Genomic DNA, 27,710 nt, shown 5'->3' on the forward strand with positions numbered 1-27,710 from the left:
CAGCTTGCTGAGCAAGGTTGTGCAGAAATCATCCTCCCAGCTTTCCGGAAGGTGGTTTCTACTTGTGGAAGCAGCTCCAAGTTCTGGTGGCCTCACCTGGGACTTGGCACTTTTTTACCATCTCCTTTGCAGCTGTAATTCCTGAGCTGTTAGCTGGTTCTTGGAGGGGAAACAGGTTCCTCCTCCAAGCAAGCAAACCCATAAAGCAGTGTCTCCTCCTGCAGCAATACCTTCCTCAGCATATAGGCTAAGAACTACACATACTACAGCATTACAGCCCTGTGTTTAGTTCTGGTTGCTGGCTAAGGCAGTAGTTTTCCTCATTGCAGGATCTAATGAAGATGTAATGGACCATGACTGGAGTTGTGCATCTCAAGGTGCCGTGATGCAGGTGAGCACAGTGAGGAAGGTTATCTGCTTTGCAGAGTCTGCAGTGAAGGGGGGTGAATGCTGCTTTTAATGAAGAAACTGAGCAGAATTACAAGCAGCAGATTAATTACTTTCCTCAAAAGGAAAATGTGCTTAGGTTCAAACTGGTTGTTCCAGTGAGCATTGCATTGTATAACACTCACCTGAGACAGAGGCTGACAGGCTGTCCCAACCTTTAATTGACTAATTAATAGTTATTAATTAGTATTCCCTGCAGTTGTAGTCTCAACCATTAATTGATTCTGATGGGGAATTAAATGTCCCATGTCAGAGATGAGTGCCCATAACAGCATCTGAGGCAGTTATTTTGTGTAATAGACTAAACCAAACCTGGTTTATACGTGTGTGTACACCGACACAAAATTGCAGAAACCCTTGGTTTTGTTTATTGAAACTTATTGCTCTGTGCCTGTTGGATCATGTGGTTTGTAAACACTTAATGGAGACACTTAATTTTTATCTAACTGGGAGAGAGGGGATGCTATTTTGAAACCGTGTGCTCTGAGGTGGGATCTGTTTCACTCTGAAAACCGCTGTAAAAACATCTGCTTTTCCAATTCACTTCTGTCATGAGTTAAAATCCTCTGGAGGTAGGAGCTATTTGGTAGATTTGATAGTTAAGTATTGCAGCACTGACAGGCTGCAGTATTTCATAGCGGCATAAATATCATTGTGTCTGTTCAGTTTATTAGGTTAAGAGATTTCAGAAAATAACCTCTAATGGGCAGCGTGATTTGATAGGCAGGTGCAGCTGACAGAACAAACATTAGTTTTCCTGTTCAATTTACACTGTTTTCTGCAGTTGAGCCCCTGCCAAGCAGGAGCTGCTGGATGGGACTGACGTTGGTTAGCCAGTGTTGTGCTGTCTGAATCTTGTGGTGGTACAGTAAAGCTTATGAACCTGAAGGAAGCCTTACTCAAGGCTTTTCAGCAGTTACCTGTAGGCTTGTCACCACTCAGATTTATGTTATTACAAGGGCTCCCAGCATCAATTAGCTCAAAGTATAAACATAGTAAATATACATTAATATATTAAAATGGGACTCTTCGAACTCTGAAGCAGTGTGGATCATCGTCGTGTGATGGGCAATATGAAAACCATGCAGGGTAAAATCCTGACCCTGTCAAAGCTGATGGGTGTCTGCTAAGTGGTAGAATCAAGATACCACCAAGGTTATGTGAAGAATATCTGATAACCTGGTCTGCAGGAAGTGCCACTTGCTGGGATGTATTGTGCTTCATGACTGCTGCCGATCTACAAGAGCAGAGTGGAATCCAAGTTGTCTCGTGACTGTGAACACTAAACCCAGAAGTGAAATTGTGCAGTCCATCTCCAGAAAACACCACCAAACCTTCCTGTCACCTCCCCACGGGTTATTTTGTATTGCTTAATATCCTTGGTTATTGATTAGGACCCTTGATGGAGGAGAACCAAAGGCAGTTCGATCTTCTCTAAAATGATGATTGAGGGGAGAAGGGAGATGAGGGGAAACTGATAAATGGTTCTGGATTGAGCACTTTAGGCTAAGCCACCAAATGCCTAATTAACATTTAAAAGGAAGAGGGCTGCCCTGCAGGTGAGAAAAAGGGATGCTAAATTATTTTGAGAAATTCAGGTGTCAGGCAGGGATGGGGAGGATTTACATGTTAATGGGATCCTCAGCAGGAGAAGAAACTTTGGAGTGGCGATGGCAGACAACTAAATGCACCCATCTGCACCTTCACGTGTTATCACAGAAGTTCTAGTAGTCTAACACTTTTTCTGACATAAATAAAAATGAGCAAAGATTTGTGGTTGGAAGAGGTGGCCTGTGCAAGAACCTCATGTTACGGTTGGAACCTCTTTATAGAATAGGCTTTCCCACCTGGCCTGACCATATAGTTTAAGTATACAGTTTAAGGCTTTAATGTGTGTGGGAGTTTGGGTGCCCACAGCACAGAGCTGAGCACTGGGGAGGATGCTGCTTTCTGTGAACTTGAAAAGAAGAGACAGAGACAGGGAGCATTCCTGATGGGACCTGACATACACAGCTGAGCCCAGCTCCGAGTCTTGCTGAGATCATTGTAACTAAATTGTAAGAGAGTACTTGATGGGGCCAGGTTTTATTTTAGACCTTAAGCAGGATGAATTTTCTGTTGTTCTCATTTAATATAGTTTTCTTTCTAATGTTTGTACTTATTTTTCCAGCTAGAAGTTTGTAAAGTGAGCCAGGTTTTACAGTGAACCGATGCAGCCTGCCCATACCTTCTCTTGAGAAGGTACATCTTGTCCTGAAGCACCCTTTCCAGACAATGTATGAAATAGCGGCATTTTATAAGCTTATTAAATTTCTGACTCCTGTTTACTTTAATAAACTTTGAATTAAACTGAGGCTGGTGACAGAAGCAAATAAAGCACTCTGCTGTCATCTGCTTACTGACAAATATTTTACATGAAGAATCCAATAGGCATGGCAATAGGTTGTTTTTCCCCCCCTCCCTGCGTTAATACGCAGAGGCCTAATAACCTTGCTAAACATTTCTGCAGATTTATCTGTTACAGCTGATTTAGCCCAGGCAAAGAATTTGGGTCTGTGGAGGAGCTCTTGGAGATGTCAAGCATTTTATAAATCAGATAATTTTCCTTGGTCAGTAAAAGCCGTGGAGATCCAGTCTCTGGGCAGACTGCACTCTTCAATTGAGATGTTAAACTTTGCTTCCTTTCAGAAGCAGTGTGAGTCAGCTCCAGGCAAATCTGAGCATTATAGCGGAACTAAAACAAACATAAAGTGGAACCAATCCTAAATATATTTGCATCTAGATTTTGGCAGACATTGTTATGGCTTTCTATATTTTATGTGTCTTTTTCATTTCCATGAGAAGTATTTTTTGGTGAACTTATAAGGTTTTTAAACCACTTTAAGTTGTTGACTCTTCCACTTATGCTAACGATGCCTCTTGCTTAATTTTAAACAGAGAGAATGACTTTAAGCTTTGCTTCTGCCTTGCCTAACTGCGTCTGCTAGCAAGGATCTCTGTTCCTGAGAATGCAAAACAATAAGGAAAGAAAGAAAAAGTAGAAGATTGTTTTTCTTAGTGCATGAAGATGTATATAATACCAGAGTGAGGTTTTTGGAGTGACTCAATACTTTTGTGACTGAAGTCTTGCATTTAGCTTCACTGTAACTGGGACAGGACCCCAGCTGAAAATAGAAACCTATCCTGGTCTTGTGCACCTTCTCGCTATAAAAAAATAGATATATATGTAGGAGTTGGTACAGTTTGTATGCATAACATTATAGGCATTCATTCAAAGGTGAGTTAAGATAGCTGAAGTACTGCTCTGATCTTATCTTTCTCCTTATTTAGCTACCCCAGCAGCAAGGGCAGCAAACTCAATTCGTGGATGGGATTTTAAATGAGTTTGAACTGACGCTAAATTGAGGCTAACCTTTGAATAGGCTCAGAGCTGGCAGGCAGAGTTCCATTCTGTCCTTATTGATGAGTCTAAATGTTTTTATTAGGATGGCTTTGGTGGTGACAGTGCAGCTAAATAATGTACTTTCTCTGTTAGCATACCTTTTCAGGTCATGCTATTTTCTTTTAAGTTATGATATCTACAAGAGGGCATTTAGATAATGCAAAGAAAATAGCTAAAAAACCTCCATCTCTTAAAATAAAGAGGGATAGGGCCTTCTGGCTCATGGGGGCTCTTGATAGCAATAGGCATGGTTTGCAATTACTATGAAGAATGTGTAAAGGACACTGATCTGGTCATCTGCGTAGGTGCATAAAATACCAGATCTACTTCTCTCGTGATGTTAAAGTGTTTTTTTTGGCAGTGTATTTTTCTTACAGCTTTCAAGGTCAAGCTTAATTGTTTCAGGTACTTTTACTAAGGGTATTTGTTCTTTCACTTTTTGGAAATATGTTGCTAGCGAGAATTTCCATGCAATTATAGAAATGTTAATAATGGCTATACCATTCAAAGCTGATTTTTTATTTTTGAAAGCCATATATACACCAGCTGAATGATTCATCATCAATTATTTATTTGTATTTCAAAATAGATGAAATGAATACTATTTCCAGTCAATATTTTAGATCAGCTTTTCAGTCCTACAAGCATTAGATGCACAGTATATGCATTTGATGAACAGCCTTGTTTGACTTTCAGCACTACTTGTATGGGTAAACTCACTTGTACTTGCAGCATGAGAACATAGGATAAAAAAGTTGTATAACAAGCCGGTTGTGGAGATACCTGATGAGCATGCAAATATAATATTTCTCTAATATATACAGCAGTAAGAAACAAGGCATCTTTCCAGTTATAGATGGTCAATGACAAAGTTTTAAGCAAATATTTTAATATTATGCTGTTATTAGAAATAGCCATGCTGTGTTTTTTTCTAAAATGAAAGCAAAAGTTCAGGGCCATAATCCATATTTTTAGTTATAACAAGTCTTTGCAAAAAGGAATGAAAAGATGCAGTTACCTAAGTACCTTAGTGTTCTCTGTCAGAGAAGCTCAGGAAAACTGAGCTTTTACTCATTGGTATGAAGATTTCTGTTTTCATGGTTAGAACTGGGAATGCGGAGCCCATACTGTTCACCACTGAATACCTCTTAGGAGGCAATAGTTGACACATATAGCATGATAAAAGGTCAGAGATGCTTGATCTACATGCATTCAAAGGCATATTTAAACATCTTTCTGCAGTTTCCTCTCATTATAATACATATTATACAGTTTCGTGCCATTAATGAAGTTCACCCCTAGATAAAACTACTGTGAACATACTAGGTATGATCCATAACACAATGCCTTTTTTTACCACTTCTGCAATATCAACAGATAAGGCTGAATGTAGGTTACTTGTACCCAGTATAGATTCCTTTATGCTGCTAGAATAGTGCAAAGAAGCTGATATAAATGATAATTCAAGTCTAATGCAGTTTGTTCTTTTATATTAGAGAAGCTTTTTGTCCAATAGAAACAGTTCTTTATGGACAGGAAAGCTTTAATAATAAAGATCACTCTATTTTGGTGCTAATTTTATTATTTTTTGACATTTTAATTATATCCTGCCTCATAAAGTGGTGATTGGTAGTGTCAAGATTCCTAATCTGTGCCCATAAAATACATTTTCCTGTGTTTCTTTCCTCCTCAATTTGATTATTGTGTAAAACTCACTCATGCAATCGACATAAAATTGCAGAGAGGAGGGTCCCATCCTCCCTTTTCCCTACCAGGAGCTGCAGAGCAGAGGAATATAGTGGAAAGCTTAGAAATGACTCAGCCTCCAAAAGAGTTATGGGGAACAGACTGGAACAGTGCTCTGCCCTCTTCTCAGTGGTATAGGGAATAAAAGGCAGTGTACAAAGTCATAAGAAATTCTGTACAAGAGCTGGTGTTATTAGATGCTAGTTCAACCATGTCTGGAGTTCTGCTTTATTCCCTAGTGAAAAGTCCTTTACATCCAGGAGAATGTTTTTCAGAATAAAAAGGAGAACAATAAAAATGAGCTTATTATTTTCTTAAAGGCCCTATCCCAAAGCAAAGAAAGATTTTTAAAGAATTTAGCTTGTTCCAATGAAGAACTGCTCTCCCGAAGTTTTGCAGATCAAACGTACCAGCCTACAGCTGTACAAATTCTCTTTCACAGAGTATGAATGCTGCAATTTGCTAATGTACATTTTGCTTTTCATAATATTCACAAAACCAGTTTACGATTCGGAACATTCACAAAGCTGCCATTTTTAAACTTTGCTTCTGAACACATGGCCTGGTTTTCCCACTTTTAAAAGCAGTTAGGTTGGGTTTTTTCCTTCCCTTGCAGGTGTCTTTTAGATAAACAGAACACTCTTCAGCCTCCAATGAAGCAGAAGTCTGAATGATCCAAATGCCTGAATTCCATGGCCAGAATGCCAGTGATTCTTCCTATTTACTTAATTTTTATTCAGTATTTTTGGATGCTCCTGGGGCTGTATTTACTGTAACTATATCCTCTGGGTCACTCATGTTCTAACGCAGTTAAGAGTGAATGAAGAATTCACAGTTAATATCTCAACACCGAATAAGGATATCTAGCATCTTCTTTAGGTTACATTGGTTACAAGTATGATGGTCTCTGTAGACCAAGAAATAAGTGCTGGTTTGTATTCTTTTAGTTGGTTATGATCTACGAGCATAAATTCCAAGTGTAAATAACCTTGCACCATGCTGTGAAAACAGCTGCAATGGAGAGAAATTTCACTTGTGAAAACATAGATGAATATTCTCCATAAACCTGTTCTTGTCACCAGTAAAGATGAACAGTACCTCTGTAATAATGCCTAGCAAAAGATCGTGGAACTTTTGGAGCATTTTGTCCTTCTTATTGCTGCACCTTTTCGGTTCATCCCTGTAAGTGCTTAGAGGCAGATGACCAAGAGAAACCTGACTGAGGAAAGAGGCAGAGGAAAGAGTTCCAAAGTAGTACTGCAATACCAGCTGTGTGGATGCCCCATTGCAGGGATTAGTGTATTGTTTTAATGATTTCATGGTTTGGATGCATTTCTTTGAAACACACGCTTGAACTGTTGTTTACTAAGCTGTTGCCAAGGCTTATGGATTTGGGACATTGTGATGGAGACGAAAAAACACATTGCCACAGATGCAGTGTAGTTTTTTTATATTTTATTTTATTTTGTCTGCCTGTATTGACTCAGCACCACGGCAGCTGTTCTCTTTTCAAATAGCTTTGTTTTCCTGAGGCATAGTCTATACTTATTTCAGGAAGCTGTAGAGGAAGGAGAGCAAGTAAAGGACTCCAGATGAATTTCTGAACACAACCATACTTGCACTATTTAGGAGTAAATTTTACATCCATTTGTACTTTTGCAGATGGCCTGAAAAGAGATGGAAACTTGAAAGTTTTAAGACAGAAGATTATTCTGAAAGGATGTGGTACTAGTATTTTCAACACGGTGTGTGAATCAGACCTTTAAGTGCTATGGGTATAAGGCAAATATGCCTATTTTACTGGTAAGGTGTGGCCTTCAAGTTGTTTGCCCAGTATCTCAAAGTCTGACAAAGCTAAAAATGGACTAAACTCAGCCTTGCTACTAGAAGAGAATTCCCAGGGAGTGCTTCTGGGGCAAGATCTGTGTTAGTCTATTTCCAAGCCCGAGGCCATCCAAGTAAGTCTCGTTAGGTCTGCTGTAGTGATTTGCAGTCCCATTTGGCTGTTTGTTCCCATCTTCCAAAAATGTAGTACTGCCTCACTGAGACAGAATAATGCAGACCTTGATGAAAGCTACCACGGTAGGCCCCTGATACTGGGAAGATACCTCCTTGTCTGCTACCACATGCTCCGAAGAAAGAACCTGTATTATCTGTTTAAGAATTAGTTTCTTATAGAAAATTTTCTTTCTTTTTGTCATTTATTTTGCTGTTCAGTGCTCTTCCTAATTTTTTTTTGCTTTCCACTTGAATGCAGAATTCCCAAGAGCTTGTTTTTCTTTCCGCTTTGAGAATATACCATTTGTATACATAAACAGTTGTGAACGTCTGCATGGCACTAAGTTAACTTTCTTTCTTTAGAGATGTCACCAAGACACCTAGTTTTTTAAATACTTATAGAGGTTGAGTATCTTAGTGAATCAGGGAAGTGCCAGGCAAATTTCAAAACGCTAATGCTGAGCTCTTTGTTTGAAAGTGGAGAGAAATGCTATGCAGCCTCTCTTAGGTAGTTTGTATTCAGTGGATTCTCCCTCAATGTCCTGTTATATTAATCCTGAGACACTTGTCACCAGTCAGCCAAAGGATTAAGATAGAAAACTTTGAGTTGCTCAGAATTTCCTAGCCATATGCTTGGCCTTAAAGGATGTGTTAAGTATCAGGTGATTCAACTTGAAAACTTCAGCAGCTTTATAATCTCCTGGTTTCTAAAGTTGCTCCAACTACAGATGCCAGAAGAAGCAGCTCCCAGTCTGGCTCATTGCTGTGCGCATTTGGTACATCTTGCCACTGCTGCTTTAGGAGCAGAGATCCAAAAAGGAAAGCTCTCAGCCATTTCTTTCCTGTCATAGAGTAAGTACCTGAAAATAATTATACCCCTTTACTGGAAATATTTGGCATCAGTGCTGTGGCTCCACCATTAACGTTTTCTACAGTTTCTTTCCAGACTGCCAGTTCTTTTTTATTGCTGCCTTGTTAGTGTGATGAAATGATGACAATCTTCTATCCTTTCTGTGGATGCAGCCAAATGGCATAAGAACATTTGTCTACAAAAGTAACTGAATAAAAGACTGAAATGGCCAATTAATAGCAGCACCTGCTTTACATTATCTGTAGAGCCTGGCCATGCATGCACACACCACAATCTCTGAAGATTTTGTACATTGAATCTAAGAAGATATGCTTCTGTTTTAACTAAATCCAAGTACAGTTCTCCAAAACATTATTTGTTTTTTAAGGCCTCCCTCTTCATCCCTTTCCAAAATTGCAAACAGTTTTGCTGTTTGGATATTAAGTCTTTGGCAAAAGTGTCTGTGCTTAATGGGCCTCTGAATAGAGGACAATTTATCTAATTGAGGGCTGATCTTAAGCCATGTTCTCTTATTGCCATTGCAGAAATGTACATCAAAGACCCTGGAATTTTGAATGGGCTTGGATCAAAGTCTTGGATAAATGTAAGTCTGGATCTCACTTTTTACAGCTGTTTTTTTAATGTGTATATTGTTTTTACTCAAAAATCCAAAACTGTTCTTGACTTTGGAAAACGGTGTCTACTTCATCTTGGACTTATTTTTCTACTCAGACTAGGCACAAATGATGGAACATCTCATTTAACACAGCTGTATGTCTCTGCATTAGCTGAATCCATAGGTGAACAAACACTATGCTATTGAATCACTTTCAGGAAATAAAATGGAATTTTACCATCTAAAATGACTCCTCCCGTACAGCTCCCATTTCTGCTGCTAACTCACTTTTCTGGGCAAAAGGACCTTGAATAGTAATGTGAAGTTGGGTATCTAATATGTTGCTTTGTTTCTATTTGTTCAGTGTTGTCTAGCTCTTTATTCTTGCTCTACCACAGATGCCAATATTAAAAAACAAACTCCCACAAAAAGTATGTGACTCTCTTAGTTTATACCACTCAACCTCTGTGTGTCCTCTGTTTATCTGCTTCCATGTTCTAGATTTGTCCAATTTAAACTGCAATGTCCTCAGGGCAGGGCATACCTCAGCGTGTATTAATTAGTGTTCAAACCTTTTTCTTCACTGCAGCATGTCAAGCACATCCTCTAGTAGCTGGCTGAGACGTGATGGGCAATAGGAAGGTTATAAAGTACTGCCTGAAATGGGTCTCTGTGTGGTCATTAAAGTTCATTCATTGTCTATCTGCCTATCTTTTCTCTTAGTGCTTTTTCCTTCAGTTCTCCTTGACCCAAAATTACACTCATTTTCCATCAATTTTCAGTCCTCTTTACCTGGCCAACTTCCTACTTCAATTCCGCAACAAAATATTTAGAGGCACTTTTACACTCTGCTCTTGAATACAGTCTAGGTCTGTAGAAGGTCAATGCTGACCCTCCCATTTCTTCAACTTTGTCTCTTTGTGGATATAAGGAAAAAAGGATGGATTCTTGTGCCAGCTTCTCTTATTTGTGGTACCTTTTGTACCAACTACCTCAGTCCTATAGGTCTTCTCTTTAAATATTTCTTCTGAAAAAGTGAATTGAGACTGCTGGTCACACCCTTTTACATTCCTGCTGATTTGGGAAGACACTGCCCTGTGTACTTCTGCTAGCTGTCATCATCCTCTGGTCTACGAAAGCTTTCTTCTTCCTCTCCACCTGTTTTCATACCTTTCTCTTTGTGGGGTTTTGGTTATTTTGTGTTTTCCAGTCATCCCAAACCCTGCTGCATTTCTACTGTTGTCAGTTGCTTTTCTGTTTTCCTATATTAATGTCCTATCCCAGGAGCTTGTTTGAATTGTTGAAAACTACAGCAGTGAAAACTCTTTTTCTATTTGGAATATATTATTGAGAGCCTACACAGGAGTAAGGCTCTTGTAAATCTGAAAGCATAATTGTATTAGCAAAGTAGATGTGTGTTTTGATTTGTGAAGGGGAAAAAGAACCACAGAAAGAGAAGTCCAATTTAGCTGCTTGATACTTTTTGTTAGCTAGGTCTGCTGCTAGTGTTTTGATGTTAGCCCAGTTAAATGTTATCACTGAAGCCTGTGTGCTTTGGATAATGTTTCTTGGAGCAGAGTGATATTTTAATTGCCCTCCTGCTTGTCAGATGCTTTGGCTAGGTATTGGCAATGAGAGTGAAAGTTACTGATTTGCCAGTAGTGATGCAGCTGACAATGGTACAATTCTGGATGTCTGGAGAAGAAGTAAAAATTGGGTTTCCTGCCCTTGTAAAAAGAGAAGGCTTATTTTGAGACGAAACCTTAGGGTACAGGAAGTTGTCTCTTACAGCTAAATTTGTTGCACGCTAAAATGACTGCTCTTGACCTGTGTCTCCAAACACCCTCATGTACCTGTCTGCCTCTCTGATTGACACAGTCTTCATTTTAGAAACATTTTCAAAGCATTCAGAGTTGCTTCCTTGCCTTATAGGTGCCTACAGTTTCCTGGGCTGACATCTGCAAAGCTGCTTGTGTAGTAATGCCATCCTACCACTACTAAGCTACCTTCTGCTCCTGTTCAAGCCAAAGCCCAAGAGCTCTTAAACTAGGTCTCTGGAATGCAAGATGGAAATGCCTGTCTTGTAAATGCGTGCAACTCCGTAAGTGTGCTTAGAGCAGAGCTGGTGCCCACCATTCTCTGCATTGGAAAGCGTAAGGGTAGAGTGTTAAGTGCACAAGAGCAAGACAGTAATGAGTAGGGCATGGGTAAATACAGAGTGGGGATAAGAGGGGTATTTTCTGTACTAAGACATGCTCACCTGAAACAGCTGACCCAGCTTGTGTATGGAGTTGTGAAAGAGTGGATACTTGGTGAATAATCCCAAGCAAGGGGCAGGGGGAGCAGGTCTGTTTATAGCCCCTCAGTCTGAAATCACTTATCGAAGCACTTCAGCTCCACTCTTCTCTTCCACGCTATCCTTGAGTTCTTGGCATTGCACACACTGCATAGACAGCTTGAGTACCCAACTTGACACTGGAGCTTCTTAGCAGCAGCAGTCTTGAGGTTCAGAAATGCAGTGCTGAGTGGGAGTTGTGTCTCTTCTGAGAAGGCTGAGGATGAGGGTGCTAATCTTGCACCACATCAGATTTGCACAATTGTTTGAGAATCTTCAGCACAAAATGTGCAGGTTTTGTGCTGTGCTGGGTGGAGCGACCTCATGTGAGAACCAAGGGCTCCCTGTGCTTTTGTTTTCAAAGAATTGTTGGTGCCTAGCAGATAGAATTCTAGACTTTCAGGTCTGCAAGAAAGCCCACAGAGCAGATGAACTGCTAAATGGGAGAGAATGGGTTTATTTCTGCTTATTTCAAGAAAATTGCCTCTTTGCCAGCATCTGAGAAAGAAACCAGAGCCATTAGATTTTATCCGAGAATAAAAACTATAAATTGAGTATTTTGTAATTCGAGCCAGTAGATGTCAGCAATTGCTTTTGAAATGGCTCTGGAAATGCAGCAGTAAATGAACCAACTTGTTCACATCCAAACTTTTCTGTGATATAAAAGCATTTGCTAAAAAAAAATAACCAGGAACTGTATAAAATATAGCCAACAGATGAAGATGGACAGCCTCCTCCTAGTTACAGGTGAGAATGGCATGAACAAATGTGGAACCATTTAGTCTTGATAACAATAAAATATTCAATAGGTTCTATTTTAAAGGTATAATATTTGTTGGGCCACTGCATGACATAGGTTTCACATCCATGGAAGCCTGGTACAGTCTTTAAAACATGATGGCTTTGGTTCTTTATTTATATATTTACTTTTGCTTCAGTGCTACGCTAATCCAGATGGATGTTACTGCTGATTAAAGAGGTGGTGGCTGTTTGCCTGTAGTTGGGCATGTACTGTTTCATATGTCCACGTCTAAAGTAAAAGACAGCATCACATTCTTGTAAGGATCCAAGTTTTTAATGTCTTGTTTGGTGTATGTTTTTTAGAAGTACGAAGACTGTATGAAATGTTTTTATTTCATTAGTCAGTAGATCAGGAATAATACCATTGAAATCTGAATTGGTAGCCACAGTAGAACTACCGCAGTGGGATAAAAATAAAACACATAATGTCCTTATTGCTAGTTTTTGGCCTGTGCTGCTAACGATGCTTACGTTAATGTTCTTACACCAGTCCATTCCTTTGACCTTGAGCCAATATCAGAAGTATTTGCAACAGGAGCTGAAGACAGTTCCTTTATTTTGGCTTTAGAGTCAGCAGAGGGAGCTCACACCCGTTTGGTTCAACTTGACAAATATTGGGTATTAAAAATATTTTAAACTAGGCCATTTTATTTACACACACATGCACACACCCACTCACCCTCTTACAGACGTATATGGGATTCCTAAAGCTTATAATCTATACCTTAGCAGAAAAGGTACATTCTGATTCATTTGGTTGCGTACTAAGCTGCTTCCCTTTTGTTTGACATGAATAAAAGTTAGGCTGTTGCATAGATCAGCAATATTTTCTGGAATATCATTTGGATCAGTTAGTGCAAGTCAGAGGCAGAGTCTGTGGAAGATCTTTTCTGCTGCAGCTCTGTACTAAGTGGTGGTGTTTTATTATATTGTGTGTATACATCTGATGTTTAAAGGATTCTTAACTAGGTTATAATTACTGGATGTAAGAGAAATACAATTTCTGCATAGAGATCTTGAGCCACTTCAGGTGAGGAAGCATTTTTAATTCATTCTGGCAGGGGGCAGTTAAGTGACTTTCCCAAGGTCATGGAGCAGATAGCTGGCATTGCTGGGAATAGACACCATTATCTTCTCAGGTTTCTGGGTACTGCTCATCTATACTGCCACGTCATTGCCTTGGGCAAATGGAAGGATTTCTATTTTCTGATGGCCTTAAAGTTTTCAGATGTTTGTTAATGTATCATGCATTATTTCCCCAGATACTTTTTCGTTGTAACTGAGAATGTTTTAACCTGTTGATTGTATTGATTTTTGATGTGGAAATAGCAGGCTGCTCCATTTCAAACTAAATTTCAAGGGCATGAGGATTGTTAGAATGGAAAAGCCACTTAGCTCAACACAGTTTCTTTTATTTTTATCTCAGTCATGCACAGAAGTCTGTGAAGTCCTAGACTTATTTTCTCTATCCTGGATAGAAATCTGGTTACTTTAGACTGGAACAATTGGGAGGAAAATGTAAAGCTCATTTGCTGTATAGGCAGACATGTAGTTATGTGCTTGTGCTAGTGACATCTGATAATATGGCATTTGCATCCAGCCTCCCTGCCTTTGTGTGGTCCTGGCTGGGTGCTGCTGCACCACTTCTAGGGCAGTGCTGTGAGATGTTCCTCCCTGAACCAGTGACAAATGGTGGCTGTCCTATTGAGGGTTCAGCTGCAACCTTGTGAAGCAACAACATCCTTACATGATTTGTATTCTTCCAAACTTTGAATGCATTTCTGTGTCCTGTTTCCCACCACTGTGTTTCTCATTCCCCTTTAATTGCAGCCCCAAGATAGGATAATGGCTCTTAGGAATTGTCCCTATGTCTTTTCCTTTGGCTGCATGCTGCATAATTTTTCCATTTAATATGGATTTCTTGGTTTGGTCAATTGCTCCTAGTCCCTTTACTTCATAGTAATCTACATTTGATGCGCATTTTCCTTTACAGGCCCAGCCATCTCCCTCAGAAAGTCGTTCCCTGTGCACGATGGGCCTGAGCCAACATACCCAGAACACTGTGGCAATATTCCCGTGTGTGGCAACACATCTGAAACCTGAACGAACCAACACTCTCATCAGCCATACAGGTTAGTGAACTGGATTCATGCAGACCTTGGGTATGTGGGTAGAGAAGGAAAGAGCACTTATTCCAGAGCATTTTTGTATCATAGCTCATAATTTCCTGAAGAAGCTGCAACTTGTTTTTCCCCCTTCTCTCCAGAGGCCTTTGCAGTTGCCTTTCTATACATGCCTTTTCTAAATCCCTAGGAAGAGTCACTGAAACAGAGCTCTCTTCTGTCTATTCACTGGTTATTGTGTGTTGCAGAGCTACACTTTACTGTGCCTCCAGGGCTCTGCACCTGTGGAGGGCAGGGTTTTTGGGCTGCAAAGTTGGTCAAGACATGAAATGTGGAGGTTTCAAATGGGTAACTGGCTCCGGTTCCTATCGATCTCCATCTGCTTTCAGTGAACTCAGTTCTACCCATGTCAGGAAGGTAAAATCTTATTCTATGATTGTAGGGCACTGAGAAAAGAATGTGACGGGAGAAGGAGCAACAGCAGCTAGTCTAGGCGTACCTTCTCATCCTCTTTTTATTCTGTAATTTTAATGTATTCCCTGTGGTATTTTAAAATATAGGCTAAAAAACCAAAAAGGGTGTGTGTACTGTTCCTCCCGTGCGCCCCCCAGCAGCAAGTTTCTAAAGCACTTCGTTGCTGGCAGCTGCAGCGTTACAAAATGATGCAGTTCAGGGTAGCTCCCTCTTTGGCACAGGCTGGAATGAAATTGGGGAAGACATGAGATTAAAAAGAGCTCGTTTAAAATCGAGTGCTGATTACCCACTTCCATAAATACATTGGAACACAAGAAATTTATTGCACTTGGCCATATTTGCAAGCTGCTTTTTGGAAGAGGATACAAATACACTGTGGATAATATACTTCCGCTGCTTGACTGGCAGACGATCTCTCTGTGGTTCTACTGAAAAGCAACTTAGGCTAGATCTTTCAGTAGGATGGGTGTCAGGGCTTAGTTTTCATTCTTTCCATGATGCTTAAGAAAATTCGGGAAGTACAAGAGAGCTTGAGAGAGTGATTCTACTGTAAAATGCAAAATCATAGTACCTTTCAACAAATGAGAAGCATAGAAGGTATTGCTCTGGGTGCTAAATCACAGAGCAGACTAAATTTTCATAAACAGTATGATGAGCCAAAAAATATAGCAATATAGACTAAAATATTCTACATAAAAATGTCTTCTTGACTGTAGTACTATTAAATCAAAGGAGTAGATGTCTACAAAACAAAGACGTAGCATTTCAAATCTGTTAATAGAAGGCTGTTTCTGGTTTTAGTACTAGATGTTGACATGGGGTCAGTCCAGAATCCTAAGCAGAGATACCAAGATCTTAGCCAAACGAAAGCACAGGGTTGGAAGTCTGTGGGTTTAGTGTGTGTGTGTGTGTGTGTGTGTGTGTGTGTGTGTGTGTGTGTGTGTTGTTTCTTTAATTTTCCCCCAAAGTGACAGTGCTTTTTATGAATGTACCAAACAGAGTTTGACAACAGGCAGGAAATTAAACAAGTTATCTCTGAATAGTGTGTATAAAATATTCCAAAAGAAAGGGAGCTAACAGAAACCAAATTACAGTGTGACACTGAGCCTTCTGATATCACACAGAAGGCATTTAAAAAACATTAGAAGCAGAACATGAGTTTGAGAGACAACACTGTAGTCTGAAAAATCTTCTCTGATTTAGTTGCCTCCAGAGCAGGACCGAAGCCCGAAACTCACGCTTTCCCATGCCATTGTTGGGTGGAACACTAAAATCTCAGTTTTCTGTTTTTGATTAATACACTTAATTTCTTTCATACTTCTATAAAATTATAGAAAAACTATCAAGTCATGAATGATAATTCATACTGTGTCTGGAAATCAGGTGTAATCTATATAGGTTTGCTGTACATTTCTAACAGGGATCTGTAAACAAGGGCAAAGACAACTGAGGACAAAGTCAACATAACTCGTACAGGCAATGACAGAACTGGGAACAGAACAAGTGGAACCGCACGCTCAGTCCTTTCACACTTGGAACAAACTGTTCCACTTAAAGGCAGGGGAAGGATATGCCACCTAAGTGACTTAGTAGATGTATTATAGATTCGAAACAGCAGAAAAAGTTGATATTTTACCTGTTCCCTGTGTGAAGAGGTTTTATCCAGTATCATTTTCTATGATTTTATCTATGGTTTACTGCTATGATGGGAAGTAAAGGTGGAAATGATATAATGATATGTCTGGTAGCTCCTATGACCATGAAACAAAATTCAGTTAATCAGAGGAGTTTTTGAAAGTTCTGTTAAAGTACAGATGTAGAGAACATAGAATCACAGAGTCATCGAATAGTTAGGGTTGGAAAGGACCTTAAGGTCATCGAGTTCCAACACCCATTTCTCCAACATGTATTTCTATCAGATTTCAGGGATATCAGCTGATATTTATTAATGACTTAAAAGTTTGCTTCTTCCCCTGTGTGATTTAAAATGTTTATGAAATTGAAGTTTCAAAATTTGTTTTAAATCTTCTGCAAATTATGACTGCATCAGCAAATTTGTGTTCAGTTTGACCTCTAATGTGAGGTATCATTGCAGTGAGTCATGTACTGCCTCCAAGCAAGAAGACAAACTCTGGCTTCTTATTTTTCACTGACATGGTATAAATGTAATAATTTTCAGCAGGCTCATGCTGCTGTTTGTAATACTGAACGATATGCGAAAGATAATTCAGCTCTGTATCTCACATCCTGTTAGATCCTATGTGAATTAAACTTTCAAATTGTAGTCAAAACAGATGCAAAACTAACATGATGTACTATACAAAAATGCAAGAGAAAATGCCAGTTTCAGTCATGTGGTGGGACATAAGTTTGGATGTAGATATCCGCAGTTTACAGGCTGAGAAACCAAGGCATACAGCAATTGTTTGTTGAGATCATAGTAAGTTAGCCCCAAAGGTCAGGAAAGAACCTAAATCTCCAAATCAGTTTGCTTCCTTCAGCAAATTGATACCTATAGCTTTCTGTAATAGGGTAGGCGAATGACAGTTTGATCTTGGAGACTGGAACTGGTCTTTTATTCCTCCTTTGGCAGGCTGTGTGGCATGTGACAAAGATCTTTGATTCTATGGAAGTAGTTTTTTTTCCTTATCTGCTGTAGGTTGCATTTAATAATGTTCCCCAGTGTCTCAACGTGCTTGAATTGAATGGAAAAGAGTCTGAAACAAATGCCAGGTGGTATTACTAATTGTTAGGCTTTTATTTTAATTATTGCTTGGATATTGGTAGAGAGTACTTCAAGGCAGGGGAAAAAAAAACCCTGTAATAGGATAAAGCAAATGGAAAATCTGACAGATTAAAAGGTGCATTGCTAACAAGGTGTGGTAGCCTGCTTGAGGATAGCATACTGGTACTGCTTAGAAAGGATGATAATGCATGTACAGATGAGACAACATTATGGAAACGTTTGATTTTATATGATCTGCATCTGACCTTCCGTTCAAATGAAGGTGAGACTAAAACAGGAAAAATTACAGATTTCCTGGATTTCATTGTATCTACAAGAAAACTGAGCCAAAGCTACAAAAACTGTTGCATAGTATCAGTTATATCATATAATATTGAAAAGATTAGAGAACAGAGAGAAATAGTTCCTTGCTGAAGGGTAAATAGACTTTTGATCTGCCAAGAGAGTGCTTGAACAGCTTTCTAGCCTTAGGAAATGACCCCTGATAGGTGAGATAATTTGAAACCCATTCCCACGTGATGGACTGTGCTCCATGTATGATTGATTGTATTAGTGATTAAACTGATCAGCACACTTACACTTCTGGGAGAAGCAAGAGAATAGGACCTGGGAATGGAGCTGGAATATTCAAGTTAGGTCAACAGTATGTTATTATCTACACAATGAGAGTGCTATTTATGAGTGCCTAACTCTTCTGGAACAGGTAGTGGTTTCATTGCATGAAAGAAAAATCATGTGTACAAGTTACTTAACTCAGGGAAATTTACATGCCCAAATATCCTTTGATTTGGATATAGATCACGGGTGCATAGATCAACTCTCAGCCCTTTAAAGGTACTGCATAAATCAAGTAAGTGACACATTCTTTCTATAGTACTTTGAAAAGTTGAATATTACATTCACATATGCGGGAGCCAATTTGTTGTGTTAGAGGTAAATTGTAGTGATCCTCTGTCTGAGTTATTTCTGGGTGGAAAAAAAAAGACTTTTCTCACCTTTCTAGAGAAATCTGCCTTTTCCTTCATTGCTTGACTGTGTTGTTTGTACCAAAGAAGAAGGTGCCGAGGCCTCTGGTGGAAGTTCTGCTAGAGCAAATTGTTCAGAATCAGAGGGCAGAGCAACAGTAGGCTTGCTTGCTTTCTCGAGTGAGCATAAGCAGAAATGAACCCTTGATAGTAATTTGAGAGCAATGGTTAATGTCTCTGATGATGGTATGAGGCTGGACTTACCAATGTTATAATTGTGTGACTCTGACTTGTTTCTTGTTATTTTCTAAATGTTGTTGAAAGATAACTGGGTGCCTTGTCATGTCGGTGTTCTGCTGGGAGCTCCTGTGCAATACTTTCTTGGTGAAAGCTTGAAGTTCCTTATCTGTTCTGCTATTGTCTGGAATGCTGGTTGCCTAAATCTGGGACGCTGCACAGGTATAAAAGTAAAACCTCAGAAAAGAGGACTCAGGGCTTCAGTAAGAGCAGCCTTTCTTAGCAAGGAGAATGAGGGACATATAGCCCCAAAAAAGAAGCTGAAAACACAGGGCAGGCAAAATAGTCAAATATGAAAAGACTTTCAATAGAAAAGTCTCAGTCTGAGCTTTGAAGACAGTCAAAGAAGGGGGTCTGGTGAGCACATGGACTTTCATAGACAGACCTCAATTGATAAACAGGTGCTCTCAGCTTTAACTTAACCAATCTTAATTTCCTTTGCGACAACTAACAAAACAGAAACATATCTGAAGAGATGACAGAGGTGACCTATGCCTGGTATTTGTTACCAGTGCTATCAAGGTTAAAGCCTGCATGAGTTATCAGTCCCCTAAGTTCAGACTTCCTGCAAGAAGCTTTATCCTGCTTATCCTGCCCACTTATCCTTTATCTGCATGTGTATATATATACATATACATGTATGAATATTGATTCACCAATATAATATGTATACTCAGGGTTTCTTTCTAGGCATTGTGTTTTCCTTGTTGATGTGTCTGATTTTTTTATTGCCCCCCACCTCTGTACTGTTTCAAGCAGCAAGGTCCTTTGGAACTGTGTTCACCTCACTCACCACACAGTAAAAAGCTTCTCATGCTGTGGTTCCTTGTGCTCGCAGAGGAGTCCACTGGGCAAGTTTTACTTAGCTAAGGACAGTTTCCTACAACACCTAGTACATGTTATGAATGACATGTTGTCACTCTAGTTTAAGCAAATTTGTGGTAGAATACAGCAGTGGGGGGAAAATGAGGAAAACATAGAAGTGCAGCTCACTCCAAAATGAATTCCTACTCTATTTCAAGTTGCTTTTGATGTGGTTAATGGTAGTGTTTCAAAGGCGAGAGTTGGTAGCAAATGGGAAGAAAAGCAACAGTGAATTAAAGATTTAAAGAGATAAAAATGGTAATTTATAAGTGAGAAAGACTGATTAGAGTTGTTGTTACTTTTTAGTTAATGAAATGACCTACCTAGTCAAATTGGATATTCCTGTAGTGAGATATTTTTTCTTTATTGTCGGTTTAGCAGAATCTCTCTCTTTTCTTAGTGAAAATGAAATGGCAATTTTAGCATTCTTAATTGGTTTGGTTCTTTTCCATGGTAGCAAGTGAACTGAAAAAATACTGCTTATGAACAGGTTATGAACTTAAGTCTAAACCCCATGCACTGTCGGCCTCAAATAAAAAAGTGGCTAATGAAACAGTCTTCAGTTTCTAATTTCACAGAGAACTGATGTTGCTTTAAGGTGTAGTTCCCACATGGAATGCATGCCGTGAATGAATATTAGAAATGAGAAGTGGAGATAATTTGTGGTTGAATGGTGTGTCTGTACTCGGAGTGACAGAATGCATAGCCAAAACTATATATTATACTGAATTCCATTGAAAGCAACAGTAGAAATTGAAGAAAATGTTAAAATGACTTCTTTTGAATAATCTTTTGTTCCCAGGTAAATCTTTTTGTTCCTAGGTAAATGTGGGTGAATTAGAGCTGGTGTATAGCACATTTACACTGATTCTTAAGAAAGTTTTATACCCTCCAGAAGAATAAAAAATATTAACAGTAAATTTTTGATACAGGGACTTAGCTGATGGTGAATGAAATAAATTAAGCTATAGTTTAATTATATAGATGGATATTATTGAAAAACAGCTAAAATCTAAAATCTAATCTAAAATTTAAGGTTTTTGTAGCCTAACTGCTTGTCTTCGGGACATGTACTGGTATCTTTGGCTAGAATTGTGTGAGTTTTTCTTTGGCTGTTTTGGCACGTAGCTCATTTCTCTCTGTACTAAAACATTCATAGCAGAAATTATTTCCTCCATCACCTGGAATACTTTGCTCCTGATGGAGCATGGATCAGGGATGTTGCAGAGAGGCTGCCTGCTCTAGTAAGTCCCACGGACTATTACCCACTTCTAGTGATACATGTGGGTGCTAGGAATATATATAGTAGTAGCCTGGGGAACATAAAGAAAGACTACAGAGCCCTGGGAGAGGTGGTTAGGGGCTCTGGAGCTCAGATAGTCTTTTTGTCTATTCTCCAGGATACAGGGGAGGACCTAAAAAAAGCTAGGAGGATTAGCCAGGTTAATAAATGGTTAAAAGAGTGGTGTCATAGTCAGGGGTTTGGGTGTCTTGAACACTGGACCCAAGTTTGTAGGCCAGGTCTAGCGGGGGCTGGTGGAGCTGAAGGGGGGAAAGAGCAGTTTTGGTATGAGGCTTGCCAGACTGGTCAAGGAAGCTTTAAACTAGATGTGTTGGGGGAGGGGGGCATCATTCCATCCCAACACACCCAGTCAGTTGCCAGCACCTATAATAAATGCTCGGGGCAATGTAGAGATATTCCAGCTGCTCCAGCCAATGAGCAGGCTTCATTTGGAGCTCGGCTCGGATGCCTCTATAAAAATGCCCGTAACATGGGGAACACAACAAGAGGAATTAGAGATGTGTGCACGTCTATGGGGGTATGATATAATAGGCATCGCAGAAACATGGTGGGATGGCTCCTATGATTGGAGTGTCGGAATGGAAGGTTACAGATTCTTTAGAAAAAACAGGCCCAGCAGGCAGGGCGGAGGAGTTGCTCTTTATGTTAGGGACAAGCTGGAGAGTATGGAACTCTGTCTGGGGACAGGTGAGCAGATAACAGAGAGCTTGTGGGTCAGGGTTAAAAGGAAAACAGCGATGGGAGACATTACTGTGGGTATCTGTTACAGACCGCCTGATCAAGGAGACCCTGTGGATGAAGCACTCTATAGAGAGATAGGGAAAGCCTCACACTCACAGGCCCTCGTTCTCATGGGTGACTTCAACCACCCTGACGTCTGTTGGAACGATGGTACTGCCTGACACAAGCAATCCAGAAGGTTCCTCGTTTGTTTAGAAGACAACTTCCTTCTGCAAGTAATAGAGGAGCCCACAAGGAGAGGTGCCATGCTTGACCTTGGGCTCACCAACAGGGAAGGGCTTGTTGGAAATGTGACGCTCCGGGGAAGACTTGGAGGAAGCGCTCACGAGATGGTCGAATTTGAGATCCTCAGGTCAGTGAGAAGAGTGTGCAACAAGCTCACTGCCCTGGACTTCAAAAGAGCAGACTTTGGTCTCTTCAGGAACCTGCTTAGTAAGGTTCCATGGGATATAGCCCTAGAGGGCAGAAGGGTCCAAGACTCTTGGCTGATATTCAAGGATCACCTGCTACAAGCTCAGGAGTGTTGCATCCCAACCAGAAGGAAGTGCAGCAGGAGGGCCAGGAGACCTCCTTGGATGGATAAGGAGCTCCTGAGGAAAATTCAGATGAAAAAAGAGTTTTATAAAAAGTGGAAGCAAGGACAGGCGGCCTGGGAAGAATACAGGGTTATTGTCCGGGAAGCTAGGGATCAGGTTAGGAAAGCTAAAGCCCAGTTAGAATTAAACTTGGCTAGGGATGTTAAGGATAACAGGGATTCTACAGGTACGTAGCAAATAAAAAACAGACTAGGGACAACGTAGGCCCCCTCAGGAAGCTCTCGGGTGAACTAGCTACACAGGATTTGGAAAAGGCTGAGGTTCTGAATGACTTCTTTGCCTTGGTCTTCACTGGCAAAGGCTCTGACTGCACCACCCAAGTCTTGGAAGGCAGACGCAGGGACTGTGAGAATGAAGACCTTGGGCCCACTGTAGGAGAGGATCTGGTTCAAGACCATCTTAAGAACCTGAACGTGCACAAGTCCATGGGTCCTGATGAAATCCATCCACAGGTTTTGAAGGAGTTGGCGAATGAAGTTGCTAAGCCGCTGTCCATCATATTTGAGAAATCATGGCAGTCAGGTGAAGTTCCTGATGGCTGGAAAAAGGGAAATATAACTCCCATTTTCAAGAAGGTGAAAATGGATGATCTGGGGAATTACAGACCAGTCAGTCTCACCTCTGTGCCTGGCAAAATCTTGGAGCAGATTCTCCTGGAAGGCATGCTAAGGCACATGAAAATCAACAAGGTGCTTGGTGACAGCCAGCATGGCTTCACTAAGGGGAAATCCTGCTTGACCAATTTGGTGGCCTTCTATGATGGGCTACAGAACTGATGGACAGGGGTAGAGCAGCTGATGTCATCTACCTGGACTTGTGTAAAGCGTTCGACACTGTCCCACACGACATCCTTGTCTCTAAATTGGAGAGACATCAATTTGATGGATGGACACTCAGTGGATAAAGAACTGGCTGTTGTGGTCAATGGCTCAATGTCCGGCTGGAGACCTGTAGCGAGTGGTGTCCCCCAAGGATCGGTGTTGGGACCGGTCTTGTTTAACATCTTTGTCGTTGACATGGACAAATTTGCCGATGACACCAAGCTGTGTGGTTCGTTTGATAAGCTGGAGGGAAGGAATGCCATCCAGAGGGACCTTGATGTGCTTGTGAGGTGGGCTGATGCCAACCTCATGAAGTTTAACCATGACAAGTGCAAGGTCCTACACCTGGGTCAGAGCAATCCCAGGCACAGCCACAGGCTGGGCAGAGAAGAGATTCAGAGCAGCCCTGCGGAGAAGAACTTGGGGGTGCTGGTCGATGAGAAAATGGGCATGAGCCGGCTTCAGGGTGCGCTTGCAGCCCAGAAAGCCAACCGTATCCTGGGCTGCATCAAAAGGAGTGTGACCAGCAGGTCGAAGGAGGTAATCCTGCCCCTCTACTCTGCTCTCGTGAGACCTCACTTGGAGTATTGTGTGCAGTTCTGGTGTCCTCAACATAAAACGGACATGGAACTGTTGGAACAAGTCCAGAGGAGGCCACGAGGATGATCAGGGGACTGGAGGACCTCCCATATGAAGATAGGCTGAGAAAGTTGGGGCTGTTCAGCCTGGAGAAGAGAAGGCTGCGTGGAGACCTCATAGCAGCCTTCCAGTAGCTGAAGGTGGCCTATAGGGATGCTGGGGAGGGACTCTTCATTAGGGACTGTAGTGATAGGACAAGGGGTAATGGGTTAAAACTTGAACAGGGGAAGTTTAGATTGGATATAAGGAGGAAATTCTTTCCTGTTAGGGTGGTGAGGCACTGGAATGGGTTGCCCAGGGAGGTTGTGAATGCTCCATCCCTGGCAGTGTTCAGGACCAGGATGGACGAGGCCTTGGGTGATATGGTTTAGTGCGAGGTGTCCCTGCCCATGGCAGGGGGGTTGGAAATGGGTGATCTTAAGGTCTTTTCCAACCCTAACTATTCTATGATTCTATGACTTTTCCTCTCTGCACATGCTACAAGATTTTAATGCTCCTACTTCACCTGTCATTCCTGCTAGATCTGCTTCTGTCCATTTTACCATTTTTAAAATTCATATAATGGTCTTATAGCTTTGTATTCTAAGTTTTCCCTCTTTTTTTTTATCCCCACATTTCCTTTGCTACATTCCTTTCAGTGGATTTCTCATTGTATCCAAAATTACAAGATTTCTAGCAACTAGATTCTCCTTATAATTCCTTTTCTTGGTGTCTTATGAATTTAAACAAATGATTAAGAATTACACTCAAATACAGAACTTGAGTCTGGAAACTCAGGAAGACAACATGTTTTTGGTGCCTATAAAGCAGATGATGCTCTTTGGGTCGAGACTATATTATTTTATTTCTTTTCTCTTTTCTTTCTTTGTAACGAAGGTGTTAGAGTTTGGGATGCTTTTGTCACATAATGTCTCTTTCTAATGTTGTTTTTTTCCTCAAACTGTAGTTTGACAGTTCTCCACTGGCTCAGGTTGTAGAGAGCTATAATATGGAATTTAAGAAACAAATTCAGTTTCTGTCAACAGAAGGAATAAATGTACATCTATGCAGGTAGTCATGGATTACTGCATTGTCATAAGCCAGTAAGGCAATGTGAATATTGTAAATTTGAGAGAAAGACCTGTCATTGTGAACTGGAGAAGATCAGATGGGAAGTAGTCACACAGTCATCTCTTGTCTGCAGCACTATGACAAGCTGGCACATTTTGTTTGTGGAAGGAAACTACACTTTCCTAACCTTTACTGCACTTATTTAACCTCAAAATGCTGGTAGGCCAGCTAAGAAGGTAGATTGTTTCTTCCTTAGCAGTAGTATTGGCTGCATATTCCCAATTCCTTCTGTCTCTGACAATGAGGCTCAGCTCTGTTGTTTCTTTATCCTTTTTATTTTGATGCAAGAGGAATAGATGGATAATAGTGCTTATTCTGAAATATGTCCCTTGCAGTATTAAAGGATATTAATTCCACCTTCTTGTTGCCTAAAATATCCACATAGCCATGGGAACTGAAAAGAAAATACTGTTTGTACCAATTCAGTCTTTTTGTAAATGGATTTGTTCTTACTATGATTTGGCAGAGAAGTGTTGTCAAGATATCTGATTTATGGATTTTAGTAACCTAGGGAAGACTCATTACTTTCCTAATTTAACCAGCTGAGAAAAATTTGACCTGCCTGACAAAGAGTGGCTGGTTTTTGCTTTTTTGGCATGAATTCCTGAAAGCACTGCAGCTTTTCTGGGGCCTGGATGACAAACTGTTCTGCACAGTGCAGTAGTTACAGAGAAGAAAAGAAATGCACACATCCTTTAAAATACAATTGTCCTTGTTCTTCATTCTGAGTATCTCTTGGCCATATACATGAGTTCAAGGCCTTTCCCATAAAGGTGGTTTAACTGATAGATGCTAAATAAAATGCTTTGTAGAGACTGGTGCTGCAATTCCTTCAGATAATTTTTTATTTTTTATTTTTATTAATGAGGAAGTAGATTAAAATGAATTAAAATGATGTGAAAGGATATTTTTATGTTGTCTGATGCTACAGCAGCCTCCACCTCAGGTACCGAATCAAGAGTTGTGTTTGGGCTGCTGCGAATCACACAAACCAAACTGGACTTGGAACGCAAAGTGGTTTCTGTTCTTGTGTGTTCAGTGTAACTTCTGTTATCACTGTGGATCCTAGTAAATAATCTTGGTATTTTTACATTGCTTAACCTCCCAGAAACGTAGAAGTATTTGAAAAGAAATGTTTGAAAAGATACCCGAGTGTTTTGTCACACCTGAGAGCTGGAGTTTTTATCAGCCTTGAGGAAATCATGCAGATCTGCATAATATGTATGTGTGGAAAAAGATTATTATAAAAAATTCTATCTTAGGGCAAAATAAAGACCCACAGAAGTAATGACTTTCAGAGTCATGTTGTGACTGGCGCATAAGGTTTTTTGGAAAGCCTTGAGTACTACTCAGTTGTTTTTCTATGAAGCAACACCAGTAAATTGAGTTAAACATAATAGGAAGAGCTGAGCACTTCACATTGTTCTCATTAAAAATATTTACCCTGTTAGTGTATAGCACTCTAGCATGCTGCTTTCTCCCTGCTTGGGTGTTTTAGATTACCTGCTCTTTTGAAAAATGCTGTTCTTACCTGTATTTGAACAGCAGTTATCAAAATGGAGCCAGAGTTCTCAGTGTGGTTTTTGTGGATTACTCTAACAAAAAAATCAAAGACAATAATCAAAGTTAAGGGATTTGTCCTATGATAGCTGGTGTAAGTTCTTGCGGACTTCCCTCTAATTTTGATTTACAGAGACAAAATATTGTTTCATGCCTATGATGGTTTGGGTAGGCTTGGGGATACATTGACAAGATAAGATAGTCAGTTATTGTTCTGGTCTCCTGGTGTGGTACCTGTTATGAACAGGGGACATCAGTGCTGTCAGTGGGCACCATTTGCCTGCGCTAAATTTGCTGCTGAAAGAATGAACCCACTATTGATCTGTATAGATCTGTGCTGCAACTGGAGAGCTATACATTCAACATATGAACTTTCCTCGCAGTTTCCTCACTTTGGTAATGATTAGTGACGAGGGGCAAAAAAAGAACAGTGTGAAGGATGCCCCTGTCTCAGAAGAACCTAACTGAATCAACATCAGTTTTTCTTCTGTTGTCTCACCTGACCAGCAGGCCTATTATGGTAGTGACTGATGCCTGTGGACTTGGGGTTTTAGCTAAGTCATGGCATCTGTTAAGTATGAAGCATTAAATCATGACCGTAAGAGGTAGAATGACCTCTAGTTTACAACGCTTCTCTAACCCTGGATGTGTAGCACAGTTACGTACATTGTGAGGCATCTCAGTAAAGCAGGACCTACTTCAAAACGCATTAAATCAGCACTGAGATATTTGTGCGAATAGTAATAAACACAATGGTTTGCTTCTTATGATACTTTTGGAAAAAAACCAACCACCCAAAACTTCAGCAACCCTCAGCAGTTGGTCAAGAAAAGTAATGACTAAAACTTCATGGGGAGAAAGCAGTCAAGATGTCACCTTGGTGCCTTTGACATTCTCGTTGAAAACAGAGAATCTGTGAGCACAGTGTGAGCTATACAAAGAGATGACAATTATCCTGACTTAAATAAGCATGGATACTACTGTGAGGAGATTTGATCAGTCGTGTTCCAGACTTCTGAAGATATATATTTTTTTTAATCTGCAAATTTATACTTCGATAATTATATTTTTTTTTGGCTTGGGTGGGAAGAGGGTTGCTATGAATATTTATAACAAATCACTCCTACCAGAGGACACATTAAGTCTTGCAGCATAACAAAACTGAATTACCATGAAATAAACTTTCTTAATTAAACCAATTAAATTTCTTCCCAGTATGTAATTTAGAAACTCTGA

The 27,710-nt window shown here is 40.2% G+C and overlaps 1 long non-coding RNA gene across 1 annotated transcript in view; it reads left to right on the forward strand.

Moving 5' to 3' along the window:
* LOC133207636 (uncharacterized) overlaps positions 1-14,339 on the forward strand; it is a 39,444-nt gene extending 25,105 nt beyond the window's left edge. Inside the window, exon 3 of the long non-coding RNA XR_009724099.1 lies at positions 14,229-14,339. This is a non-coding gene — a long non-coding RNA (uncharacterized LOC133207636). The remainder of the gene's footprint in view (positions 1-14,228) is intronic.
* Positions 14,340-27,710: the final 13,371 nt, after the last annotated feature.

This window comes from Neopsephotus bourkii, unplaced genomic scaffold (genome assembly GCF_033783945.1).
Source record: "Neopsephotus bourkii isolate Nb327-2 ecotype Australia unplaced genomic scaffold, CSIRO-AGI_Nbou_v1 NB_234, whole genome shotgun sequence".
Lineage (NCBI taxonomy): Eukaryota > Metazoa > Chordata > Aves > Psittaciformes > Psittacidae > Neopsephotus > Neopsephotus bourkii.